The sequence below is a fragment of the Solanum dulcamara genome, chromosome 2 (assembly GCF_947179165.1).
Source record: "Solanum dulcamara chromosome 2, daSolDulc1.2, whole genome shotgun sequence".
NCBI classification, from domain to species: domain Eukaryota; kingdom Viridiplantae; phylum Streptophyta; class Magnoliopsida; order Solanales; family Solanaceae; genus Solanum; species Solanum dulcamara.
In genome coordinates, this window is record NC_077238.1 from 21,516,312 (window position 1) to 21,530,092 (window position 13,781).

Genomic DNA, 13,781 nt, shown 5'->3' on the forward strand with positions numbered 1-13,781 from the left:
CTCGATTAAAATTAACTCAGTGCTGGTAGCTCTGAAATGTCGAGTTTGGTCTAAAATGACCCTTTGTTCACTTCTCAAGGCTTCTAGTCTAATCACGAGGCCCCTTGTGGAATTTGTTTTAAAATAACACTTTGGTGTGAGACCTAATATTTAATAAAATGACCTCGTATGGAAAATTTTGAATGCGGCATTAACTCAAGAACGTCGAATTTAGTGGGGTAGCATATCTCATCTACATGCACGGGGTTTCGAATGAATCTCGAGAACCCCATTGGAGCTTTTTCAAAGCTCAAGTTTGAGTTAGTGCAGCCGTTGCTGGTGCACCTTGAGTTGCTCTCTGCGATCAGGAACCTGGTCCCCGCGTTTGCAGAGAAGAGGAGGTTTTCTCTCCATATTTGCAGACCTGGTCCCCGTGTTCGTGGAGAAGAGGGAGCCTAACCTCCGTGTTCGCAGACATGGTCCCGCATTTGCGGAGAAGGATGAGGTTAACCCTCCACGTTCGCGGACCTAGTCCCCGCGTTCACGGTGGTCTGCTGAGTGGTCTTTTAATTAAGACCATCATCCATTTTCATCCCGACTTCATAATTTTTTCTTCCGATTATGGGAGCTAGTATGCTCCAAATTGAGTGATTCAAGGGTCCAACTTTTGGAGATTTTCATGAGGAATCTGTTGATGAGCTTAGAATCTTGAGAGGAGGTTTTATGTACGGTAAGATGTTGAATTAATCAGTTGGTCTTGTCATTTTCGAGTATGAATTGATATGAAATTTGGAGTTCGATTTTATGATCATTTTAACTTTGTTTTCAGCGATTCTTGGGGCTAAGTTGTGAGGTTTTCTGCAAGGAATATCATGGTGTGATTAGTTTTGTCTGTTGAAGCGTCATTTAAGGTAAATTCCATCCTACGAGACTGCTCTCCTTCTTAAATTCTCCATTCAGCTCAAATACACCTTTTCACGGAGTTGAATTCAGGATTTCCAATACGGGGTCTCACAATCCCATTTTAGACCCAATTTTGGGTCTGTCTCTGAAAAATGTAAATTTGGTGGGAAAACATATTTATTGATGAGTTGGTTTCTATTTTGTTAGCGTGGAGGCAATTGGAGGTGTTTTGGATGTCGAGAACTTCAAATTACAGGATTTGAAGCGCGTGTGTTAAGCATCGAGGTCATCTACGGTCTCCCCATTACTACTAAACTCTCTAGATATCGTATAGTATATTTTACATGTGACTTAGGTGAGTATTTGTTGATATTAGCATTCTCCTTATCTGATTCCGTTTTCTTGTTCCCGGGTGAGCTATAGGCGAGAATAGATTGTGATATCCTTAGATTAGGTTGTGGACCTTGGTTGTGGTGTTGACATAGAATTATTATCCTATTTAGGGTTGATATTGATGGCCTTAGCTAGGTACGAGCCTTAGGTGCTTTAACATGTGGTTATTTGCCCTTATAGCTAGGCGTGGCTTCCAGTAGGGCTAGTTATGGACATCACACCTTAGTGCTAGTGCTGAAGACCTCTGTGGCTCATCATAGCCGTAGGTTTGGCTTAGTTGTGTTCGTTGGGAGCTGAGATGGCAAATTTAAGGTAAGGTGTCGATCCTAGAGATATTTCTCCCCCTAGCTTATTGTGAGCCATGTCTCGGTTGTTCACTCTTATTCAGCGGTAGGCTTAGGATACCTCTATATCTATTATCTATTGATTTGACCCATGGCTATGATCAAGAAGTTATTGGATCCTAGGTTAGTCCTTTCTTGCCCTGATTGTGTGGTTTTAACTCGATGTTACTGTTTGTATTGTATGTTTCTTGTTTGGATGCTGGTGATGACATACTTGCATTGATTGAGTATATTGACACGTTTTATGGTACGATTCTGTTATTTCACTAGATTTTCACAACTAATTTTGAGAAAGTGTTCTCACACATTTACTACTTTAAAACAGTTTTTAACGAAATTCATACCACCTGGACTACTTTGATAAAATGATTTGAGATTTATGAGGCATCGAGGACGTGCCCTATTTTATATTGACAGTTCCAACACATCGAGGATGCGCTTAGGTTCTATTGATATACAGCACGATGTCTCCCTTTTATCCTTTGGTTGCATTTGGGATGCCTTTAATCTGTACTTGATTATCCGGTGTGGCATCGCCCTTTTCTACATCGGCTTGTCCACTCGCTCTCCGGTACCACTAATGGGATACTATATGTCTATGTAAGACCTGTTTTAGGCCTAGGCACTGTATACAGACTTCCCGCGTCCCTTATAGCCCCTCTAGATAGTGCACCATGGAACTGGATAAGGGAGTCGCATGGGTCTCACCTGGCTAGCCGAGGATCGGGGTGGGTCTATACACTTGTTGTTGTCATTGTTGATTGCTGAGAGTCATTGATGAGGTTACTGATTTTTACTACAAACTTGCATTCATTAGCATTTCCAATCACTAGTATATTTGTCTGCTGTTTTATCCCCCGGTTTATGGGGGTCGGGGGTATGTTTCTCATTGTTTGTACCTTTTGGGGTATGGATGTCCGGTCGGTTATTGTCTAATTAGTCTTCCTCTTATCTCTTATTGAATTAGTTACTTGTGCAATATTTACCTGATTATATGTTAATTATACTTGTTTTATCTGTGGAGCTCAGTCGGCCTATGCCTACTGAGTACCATTCATTTGATACTCATATTATACTTTTGCCCCCTGCAAATCATAGTATGGGTTATCGTGGTTGATATGGATTGGTGCGGAGAAGCTTCTGACTCAGATATTTGGTGAGCTCCTGGCATTTGGAGTTGCCAATTTACATTCATGCTAGATTAGGACTAGTCTTTACTTGCTTTCGAAGACTGTCTGTACTCATATTGTATTTGTAAAAGCTTTTACTTTTGTTTTGATTTAAATTCTCAATTTCTGACTGATGCCAGGTCTTGGGGTGGTTTCTTGTATTTGTTTTAGTTGTTCTCTTTTTTCTCATCATTACTTACTTTCCACTTTATTCATTTATCTTCTACTTCATAGTCCGTTGCCTCTGGTTTTGAGTTAAGGGTTAAATATTAGGCTTACCTACTGGTGAGTATTAGCAGATGTCATCATGGCCTGAGAAATTGGATCATGAAAAGCTCTATTTCCCCCATTACCCAGCCTACCAGACAGGAAATCTCTCATAAAGTGACCCATCTAGCCATACTTGTAACAATCATTTGTGCCATCTCGACACTCTCCCAAGTAAAGTCTACCACTCTTACCACAAGATGACCTGCGTTAAGAACTCTGTATCATACTTCTATGAAAATGTGAGCCCTGGGCTCTAAAATTATGGTTTCCTTGAGACCTCTGGTCATTCATATTATTGGTTGCAGGTGCACTCGTTGAAGATGATGTATACCAGAAGACCTCTTCTAAAAGAAAGAATGGTTGCTATTACCACCCTTTTGATGGTTGCCCTCATTACCTGTGGATTTGGCCTTCTTGCTTTGGTGCTCCTCTCTATACTTCTTATTCTGCTAAACTTGTTGAGCATACACCTTGAGTGTGGATATGTTCATATCTAAAATCAACAAGGTTACTTGACACTCTTTTTTCATATGTCTGCTCAATCCAGAAACAAACTTCCTCCTCTTCGCTCTTGCATCGAGAACTATCTTTGGAGCATACCTAGAAAGTTGGATAAACTTGAGGCTATACTCCTTGATAGTCATCCATTTTTGTTTCAGATTCACAAATTCCTCAACTTTCGTTTCCCTCGGCTTCACAAAAAGAGGTGGTCTAGAAATGCATTCTCAAATTCATCTAGACTGAAGCCTCAACATCCTCACCTCAACTTTCCTCCAACTGGTTGTACCAGATATTAGGGACATCCTTCAGCTGATAAGAAACAAGTTCAACTCCCTTTATCTCTATAGCATGAGTTACCTTCAGGATCTTCCTCATGTCATTAATAAAGTTCTGAGGGTCCTCCTAAACTCTGGAACTAGTGAAGACTGGTAGCTTTATCCATAAAAAGTCTCGGATTCTTTTAGCAGAAGACATCTCTTGAGATCTAGACTTCGAGATAGGGGTACTTTGATAATCGAACTGTGCAGCCATCAATAAGGTGAGCATAGAGATAGCTCCCCTAAATTCAGCCTCCGAGGTCATAGTAGGATGGGTCCCATTCTCATTCTCATTCTCAGTTGCTCAAGCTCAGTTTTGAGTCTGCATTTCTGATTGTGTTGGAATATTGTGCTTAGTGGCATTCCTCTTGCTCAAAGTTCTTCTCGAAGGCATGATCTAAAATCATGAAATGCATAAATTAGAATGAGATTTTCATAGAATTAAACTCTATCGCACGAACTGAAGTAAGAAAGAAGTGAAACAATTCTTAAAGGCATGTAGCCTCCCTATTATAGATGTGGCACACTTCATGCTAATAAGAAGTACGCTACTAGACTCTTCTTCATAGACATCCTAGGATTCTTGAACTCTATGCCATGATACCAAGTTTGCCACACCCTGAGTCTACCCCCTACGCGTGATCGACACTCAGAAATCATTATTGGTTCCTAAGAGAACCCTTGGCCTAACTAACTTATTAAGCAGAAGACATAACTCGTAAAAAACTCAAATGGGCACAATAAGTATATTCAAACTTAACAATCTCAATTTAAAACTTAATACTTAAATTTATGTGTAATTTATATACCTCAATATTTTCAAAACATAACTCAAATGAATAAAACTGAATAACTCAAACTCTGTCTGACAAGTCTATGAAATCTCTAAAACTAACTCTGAAATAGGTATCAAGATTGGCCCATGGTTACCTCAAAACTAATAATAGATGGTTGAAAGTTAATGACTCTAGAGATTCTCTGAATGCAAAAAGGTCTCACCAAAGCTGGGTAGAAAACTGATATTCAGTAATGTGCTTGCTGAGGATCTCTATCACCTGTATCTACATCATCAAATGATGCAGTGCCAAATTGCGTTGGTACATGGGATGTACGATATGTAAAATAGCTGACAGAAAACTTACTCAAAGATACGTAACTCAAAGAACTCAACTTTGAAATATCTCAACTCAATAAAGTATGCAAAATAAGTAAAACAATGTCCTAAAAGATACGAATAAATAAATGCAACTCAGTATATAAGAATATAATATTTTACTCTTGAAGAGTTTCTCTAACCGACAACCATCACTTATGAGCTACGTGATAATACAATGAACGGTTGTCATTGCTACAATCGTCCAATACCTTGCCAGGGTAAAGAACGCAACTCATCTCATGGATCCATTAAAAGTCCTCTTTTGGGACTATGAGGGCCCAAATAAATGGCACGATCCTATCCTACGCTAGCTATGTAGATTATGGGGTTCGAGTTATTCTATACTATTACCCAAATCGATGCTCAATACTACTCTCAAAATATATTTATTATGCTCCTATGTCAAGTAAATTTATGTACTCAATTAACTCATTTAGTCTCGTTGGACTTTTTTCAAAACCTCAATTCTTCTCTTTAAAATAGATATATTCTCAACTCAATAAATGCATTTATAAACATAGTTTGACTTCTCAACTCAATCTTAAAATAGATGCTTAAATGCATTAATACTTAACTTAGTTAGACTCAAAAATGTTCATGTTCAAAATAAAAATTAAGAGACTTCTAAAAACTCAACTCATGCTTAAATTGTTTCTCAATGAAAAGATGAAGTCATTTTTTAAACTCAAAACAATTCATAAAATAATTAATGCAAAACTCAGCTAGGATTTATGTGAATGCAAACATGAACAAACATCTCAAGAACACAACTCATGAAAATCAACAAAGTATATTTAAATATATACTAGAACTCAATAAGAAATTATATAGATAATTCAAGAATTTAATTTATCGAAATTGAAACTCAAACTCCAAACTCAACTTGATTTAATTAAGACGTAGGGAACGAGGATGAACTTAGTCCAATGTTGTGATTAGCCTTACATACCTGTAAGATGAATGATCTAGACAAAACTCGACGAAATCGGTTGAAACGCTTGAACCCTATCTCTTCTCATTCTCTCCAATTTTTTCTCTCAAAAGATTCTAAGTGTGAATGAGAGAAAAATAACCGTTGGATACTGATAAGGTATCAATTTTAGTCCCAAAATAACTTAGGTTTAGTTTGTGAAAGGTGGGGAAAATACAAGTTTATCTCTCATTTAAAAATAACTAGGCCGCTACGAGCCCCTTCCTACAGACCGTAAGGTTCCTCTCGTAAGAACTAGATTCCAATTATTGGACTTACTGAAAGTTGGTCAATGGATCTATGCCAAGTTTCTATGGGTCCTAGAATCCAAGAGAGGTCGTAAGGGACCATTCGTGGAACTCAAATAGGAATTAGGGTTGAGGTCTATGGACCCCCTTCTTGGTTTATACCTAATCCTATAGGTTGTAAGACCCATTCATAGGACCAGGACCTAAGTGCACATTCCAGTAGCTACTAGAATGTGTCCCTCAACTCTACGATTGACCCCTAGGGGTCGTAAGAGTTCTTACAGGTCATAACTTTGGCTCGTAAAACTGGTCCTCAGATTTTATAATATGGCCAAGTGTTGGGGGACTCTACGAGTCCCATCTATGGCTCATAAAAACTCCTAGGAGTCATAGGTACCATACGTGGGCTACTGGACAGTCTACTCTTCTCAACTTTTCTCAACTTTTCTCTAGGTTTTAGGAATTTATCTAACTTAGAATAGTATAGAATATTACAAATTGTGGCAGAAACTACATCTTCGCAGGCATGGAAGATTTTGAAGAAGGAATTTTAAGATTCAGCTAAGGTTATTATGGTAAAATTGCATACTTACCATCGCAACTTTGAAACTCTTTCTATGAGAAGTAATGAATTTGTTCAAACTTATTTGTCCAGAGTCTTTTATCTTGTTAATCAAATGAAGTCTTATGGTGAAGATATATCTCAAAATTTGTTGTAACAAATGTTTTAAGGAGTCTTAATCCAAAATTTGAAAATATTATTATTGCGATAGAGGAATCTCATGGCTTATCTGATTTTACTTTTGACAAACTAATGAGTTCTTTGCAAGATCATAAATAGAGGATCCTAAGGTCACATGAAAAAAATGAAGAAAAGGCATTTCAGGTGAAGGGGGTGTCCACTCATCAAAAAGATAAGCTAGAAAACTTTGCGAATTGTAACTGCGACAGAGGTGAATTTCGAGGTAGATATCATAGAATGGGCTAAGGAAGAAGTCAAGATAGATGAGGACCAAATGAAGAAAAGTAACATAGGACGTTTCTGTGCCACTAGTGTAGAAAAACAGGTTATAAAAAAGCTTATTATTTGCAAAAATAGAAGGATGAGAATAACTAAGCAAGCTTGCACAGAAAAATGATGATAAATGTAAGTTGTTCATGGCCCTTTATTTTGAAAAAGAGACTCCTAACGATGTTCCAATCAAATGTCCGGGGCAAAATCATTGTTCAAGAAGCTTGATGAGTCAAAAAAATGAAATGTGCGGCTAGGAGATAAGAAGAAGATTCAGATTGAAGGCAAAGGTATGTTAGCATTATGACCAGCCAAGGTAATGCTAAAATTTGATAAGATGTGATATTTGTTCCTAGTCATCTCATAATTTGCTTAGCATTGGACAACTAATGATTAACAGGTACTCAATTTCTTTTGATGATGGTGTTTGCACTATTCAAAATAAGAAATCTAGAAAATCATTGATAAAGTTCCAATGACTAACAATCGAATGTTTCCTTTATCAATGACTAAAAAGTGTGTTATGGTTGCTAGTGGAGATGATGAAACTACACTGGCATTTGTATTATGGTCATTTAAATGTTAAAGGGTTGAAGTTATTGAGCCAAAAGGAAATGGTTTTTGGGTTGCCAAAAGTAGAAAATCTTGATTTTTGTGAAAGTTGTGTTTATGGAAAACAAAGTAAAAAAGTTTTCCCCGTAGACGTGTTGGAGAGATTCTGTTTGTCTTAAGCTAGTCCATACTGATTTGTGTGGTCCTATGCGTGGTGAGTCCTTAGCGGAAAGTCGATACATTTTAATTTTTAGTGATGATAATACTCGTATGAGTTGGATATATTTCTTGAAAATTAAATCTAAAATGTTTGACAATTTCAAGAAATTTAAATCTTTTGGTGAGAGTCAAAGTGAAAGTAGACTCAAAACTCTTCAGACAGATAGAGGTGGCGAGTTTATGTCAAAAGAATTTGTTCCTTTTGTGAGGAAAGTAGAATACAGAAAGAGCTCACTCACCTTATACACTAGAGCAGAATGGTGTAGCCGAATGAAAGAACTCCACAGTTGTTGAGATGGGCAAAAGCATAATGAAAGGTAGAGATGTACCGAAGTGTTTTTGCTTGGAAGTTGTTTCCACTGATGTGTATTTTCTGAATATCTCACCCTCCAAGGAAGTTTTTAATCGAACATTATATGAAGCTTGGAAAGGTAATAATCCCAAGGTAAGCCACTTACGTGTCTTTGGATGTATAACTTATGCTTAGTTGAATTTACAGGATCGACGTAAGCTTGATGAAAATATGGAAAATATATTTTTATTAGATATAGCACACAATAGACCATAAGCTATATAATCAGTGACTGGTAAAATACGATCAATAGAAATATTGTGTTTAATGAAGATGCAAGCTGGAACTTTAATTCAGGAAATGAAATTTCAAATTTTGAATTGTTGCCTTCTGACAATATTGTTGATCAAGAGTATGGAGTAAATCCTTTTGTAACAGGTCCATTGAGTACCTCGTTAATTGCACCAGTTGTATCTCCAACATTGGAAGAACCTTCAGTTGAGCCAACTCTAATAAGAAGATCAACAAGGGATAGGAAACCAAATCTCAGATATATTGAATATACATCTTGTACTTTTGCTTTACATGTTCCAGATCCTTTTTACTTTGAAGATGCTGAAAGAGAGGATAAATGGTGAAAAGTTATGGAAGAAAAATTGTTGGCTATAATCAGACATGGGATTTGGTAAATTTGCCAGAAGGAAAGAAAGTTATTGGGATCAAATGGGTGTTTAGAACCAAGTATCATGATGATGGCAGCATCCAAAAACACAAGGCAAGGCTCTTCGCAAAAGGTTATTCCCACGAACAAGATATCAACTTCAAAGAAACTTTTTCTCTTGTTGCCCTCTTTAAAACTATGAGAACTTTTTTAGCCTTGACTACTAATTTAAATTAGCTAATGTACCAATTCAACGTTAAATCTGCCTTTTAAAATGGTGATTTGAAAGAGGAATACTATTTCTCAAAGCCTAAAGGTTTAGTAGTTAATGGCAAAGAAGATAAGGTCTATAGCTTAAAAAGGCACTCTATGGCCTTAAAATAAGCGTCGCAGGCATGGTGCTTCAATATTGATTCATATTACCAGGAGAATGATTTTGAAAGGAGAAACAATCAACCAACGCTTTATGTAAAATGAGAAGTTAAAATTGATTTTTTTGGTGGTATGACTTTAGGTTGACAATATGATATATATGGAATCGAGCGAGTCTATCGTTACTGAATTTAAGAATTGCATGATGAAAATTTTTGAGATGTTTGATTTGTGTCTGCTGCATTATTTTCTTGGTAGTGATGAAACAAGGAATTAATGGCATATTTCTTTCACAAAGAAAATATGCAACAAATCTTTTGAAAAAGTTTACTATGGTAAATTGTAAAGCTATGCTACGTCGATGACTATTAATTAGAAGTTATGTCATGATGATAGTTCTGAAATAGCAAATGCGACTTAGTTTAGAAGTATAGTTGGTGGTTTGAACTACTTGTCTCATTCAAGATCGACATTGCTTTCTCTGTTGAGTCATATCGAGATTTATGCACAATCCAAGCAAGCTTCACCTTGGAGCAGCAAAGAGAGTACTGAGATATATCGTTGGGACATCATAGCATGAAATTTGGTATTCTAAGATAACAAAATTCACATTAATTATCTTTATTAACAATGACTACGCAGGCAGCATTGATGATAGAAAGAGCACATCTGATTTCTTGTTTAATCCTAATCTGGATATGTTTCAAGGAGTTCAAAGAAGCAGGAAGTGGTAGCCTTATCAACTTCATAGGGTGAATATATTGAAGCAACCTCTGCAATTTGGTTAAGGAGACTTGTTGCGGATTTTAATCAAAATACAATTGGTGCAACCGAGATTTTTTATGACAATATATCTGCTATTGCGATGGTGAAGAAGCCAATGTTTCATAGTAGAACAAACCACATTGATATTTGCTACCACTATATTTGAGGCTTGTTTCTACTGGAGAAATTACTTTGAAGTCTTGTGATTCAAATGATCAAATAGGAGACATCTTCACAAAGTCACTTCCTCTAGCAAAGAACGAGTTCTTCAGATTTTAACTTGGAGTTTGTGTGTTTGAATCAAGAGGGAGTGTTGAGAAGCAATTCAAAGATATTTGACCAACTCTTCAAGAGTTAGTTAGTTTCCTTTATATTAGTAAGCTTAGATATTGTGGAAGATTAGTACAGTAATTAATGGGTACTTAAATTTTAGTATTTCAGTTTCTTTGTAAGCCTATTTAATAGGTAGGTCTTGTTAGTTTTCAGGCTGCATCATAAGTAAAGAACACTGCAGTAACTTTTTCTTCTCTTTTTGCTCTATTTTCTATTCACTTTCTCCTTTACTTCTTTTTTTCTTTCCAACATTCTCGAGTGGCAATTACCTTGTACTATGCTTGTATGTAGCTATTCCGTATAACCTTTTGCATGTTCTAGTTGATCCAAATCACATTTATCTAATGGAAACTAAAATTAGATTTGCATTTTTTCAACTCCACTGACCATATGGCTAAATTCTAAGCTTTTTTACTGGCAATTGTACACAAAAGTGTACGTAGTCATGCAAGTAATACAGTGGCTTAAAAAAGCCAGATTATTAAATACAAAGTACTTTCGATTAATAGATATTCACTTTCTCTAACCTCACAAATTAATGCAAGTGTAATTCAAGAGTGTAATGTTTATCTATAAATTATGACTACAAAAATTTAAGAACTTAATTAACTTAGAGCGTTTGATATTGAATTGGTTGTTTGACGATAATTAGGACAATTCTAGGATTGTCGCTTACTAAGAATTCATGTTTCACATCAACTTTAGATGGTTATCAAATTACTGATTTATAGGGTTAATATTATGGTCATGATCTTTCAACCTCTAATTGTCTACCCCAGTTGACCATCTAACTACATGGTTGAGCGGGGATGGCCAAGCATGGTTCTAGGTAAATCTCTATCCTAGATACAAATCAATTCAAGTGGTGCGCAAGAAAATATCATGCTCCTTTTATTCTACGTTCTATCCCTCTATTCCCCTCCCGAGTTCAAGAGTAGAAAATATATTTATTTCAATGGTGGCCCAATATTAAAATACTAATTCAAGAATACAAAAATAATTTACGATAACCAACTTCATCCAATAAAAGTGATATTCAACAATCGTCTATTTCTACAGCCCAGAACAAGGGCGTTTAGCCACTCGTACTAATCAAAAACACAAAATAGATTGTCCTCATGTAATTCAATGTCTAAAAGAAAGTAGAAGAAAAGAAACCTAGGGTGAATTCCAATTCTCTGCTCTTACACTTGTAAAATAAGATGTAATCTTACAGAAGAGACATAAGGTTCTATATTAAATCATTTTCCATGTAGGATTTGGCCTTTAGGTGGATAATGGCACAACGTGCCACCAGTGTGCCAGCACTGGGCTTTAGTAGGAACCCTCTAATGTTGCATGCCTGTGTGCGTCAACATTGAGTCTTCAGTAGTTTGGCCTTGGCGTGGCACGCTTATAGTGCACCCAAAAAGTGCTATCATAAATTTAGGGTTTGGGGTGACGCGCCAACAGTGCACCCCAGCCTAAATTTGCTCTTTGTGAATTCTTTTGCTTTTCCTTCACATTGCATCCATGCTTTTTCCTTTGCATCTCACTCCCATGTGCTCGATTTCCCTTCAAAATTCCTGCAATATCTAATCAAATCCATTAGTGCATACTGATAATCCAAAATATAGCACTTAAGATGAATAATGCTCTTAAAACACAATGTACATTGGGCAAAACATAGCAAATGGGCATATAAATATGCCCAATATCGTCACCCCACACTTAAACCTTTGTTCTCCTAAAGCACTATCTAAATCATTGCTATCAATTCACCATTAATACTTAAGGATTTATCCATCCTCTATTTATCCAACCAATTAATTTTTAATCATGCTTTGTAGTTCACACTTAATGCAATCATATCCACTATTTTTTAACACCCACAACACTTCCACAAGAGAACATAACATGAATGTTAGACTCCTTATGATTCAAATGGTCAAGGCACTCGTGTATAGACAAGCAACTAATATACCAGAGTACGTGTCATGTGTGCTTTCACTATTTTGGTACACTTTTCTTTTATTCACAAGTCATGCTTCACCACAATTCAATTGATAGGACAATATTTTCAGACTTTACGCTCTCACTCTCACAAAAGATGTTTCCACATATCACAACATGCCATAGGCTTTCCCTTAGTGAGTGATGATTTTTGACAATGAATTCATTCATGGAATCAAAGGACTTTACTTGGTTGTAATGTCGGTTTTTGGCACTAGAAAGGACATATTTTAGATATATTTAGTGACTTCCTTCCTTAATGCAGTTAACACTACACCATTCTTTTCTCTTTTACCCTTTTTTTCACTTCCTTTGCTCAAACCCATTGACCACCCGTACTTATCTTTCAATTTCCTCACTCTAAATAACCGAGTACTTGATATCACATCCTTTTGTGTCTTCAATTTCTTTTTCTTTATTATTATTATTATAGATATAGATAGCAAGCACCTTCATAGTTTAATTACAGTGCTTTTTTCACCATAACTCTCTTTTACCACACTAATCATTTTTTGTCTTACTTTTGCATCACTCTATCTTTTATTTAACCCTTCTTTCACTACATAGTGCATTAAGGATCTTTATTCGGATCAAACAAAAATAAGGGTTAGCTTATCAATTGACTAATCAAAGAATTATAGGCTCAAAGGGGCTTTATTAGGGATATTGTCATGGAGGCACAAACATAGAATTGATTGGGCTATACAAAAAAATGCCTAGATCATTTTTCACAATTCATACAAGTTTACTCATCAAGCACATGGGAATAATTCTAGATGATGCTTTATGTACGAATAGAGTAATACTCACCATGCATGGAACCATGACATACACACAAGAGTACAAACTCGGTATGCTTGCACACAACACATTGACACATTTATGCCCACGTTATCTTTTTAGATTCCAATCAAAGAACCTATGTGTCGCTTATGAAATTACTTCATTAGGTTGCACGCTCAAACACAAACTACCCATGACGTCTAGTTTTCTTCTGGCAAGGTTTCAAAGCACCAAAGGTTGGGATTCTAATCCTCAATTTCTCAAACTAATTTTCTCTTAAGACGGTCGTCATCCATCCATCATCGAGAATAATCACTTATATGATGGACTCAACCAACAACTACACATCATAAAAAAAAATCTAGTCGGCTCAATGGAACTATCCTCGGTAAAAGAACCAAAAACAAAAGTTGAGGAAACCAACCTAAAATAAAATGACTCAATAAAGAAATAAAATAGTACGAACAGATAGGAATTCCATCTCCCACCCCAAACTTAAACAAAGCACATTTCCAGTGCAAAATTTGAACAGAATGTAAAAGTGAGAGAA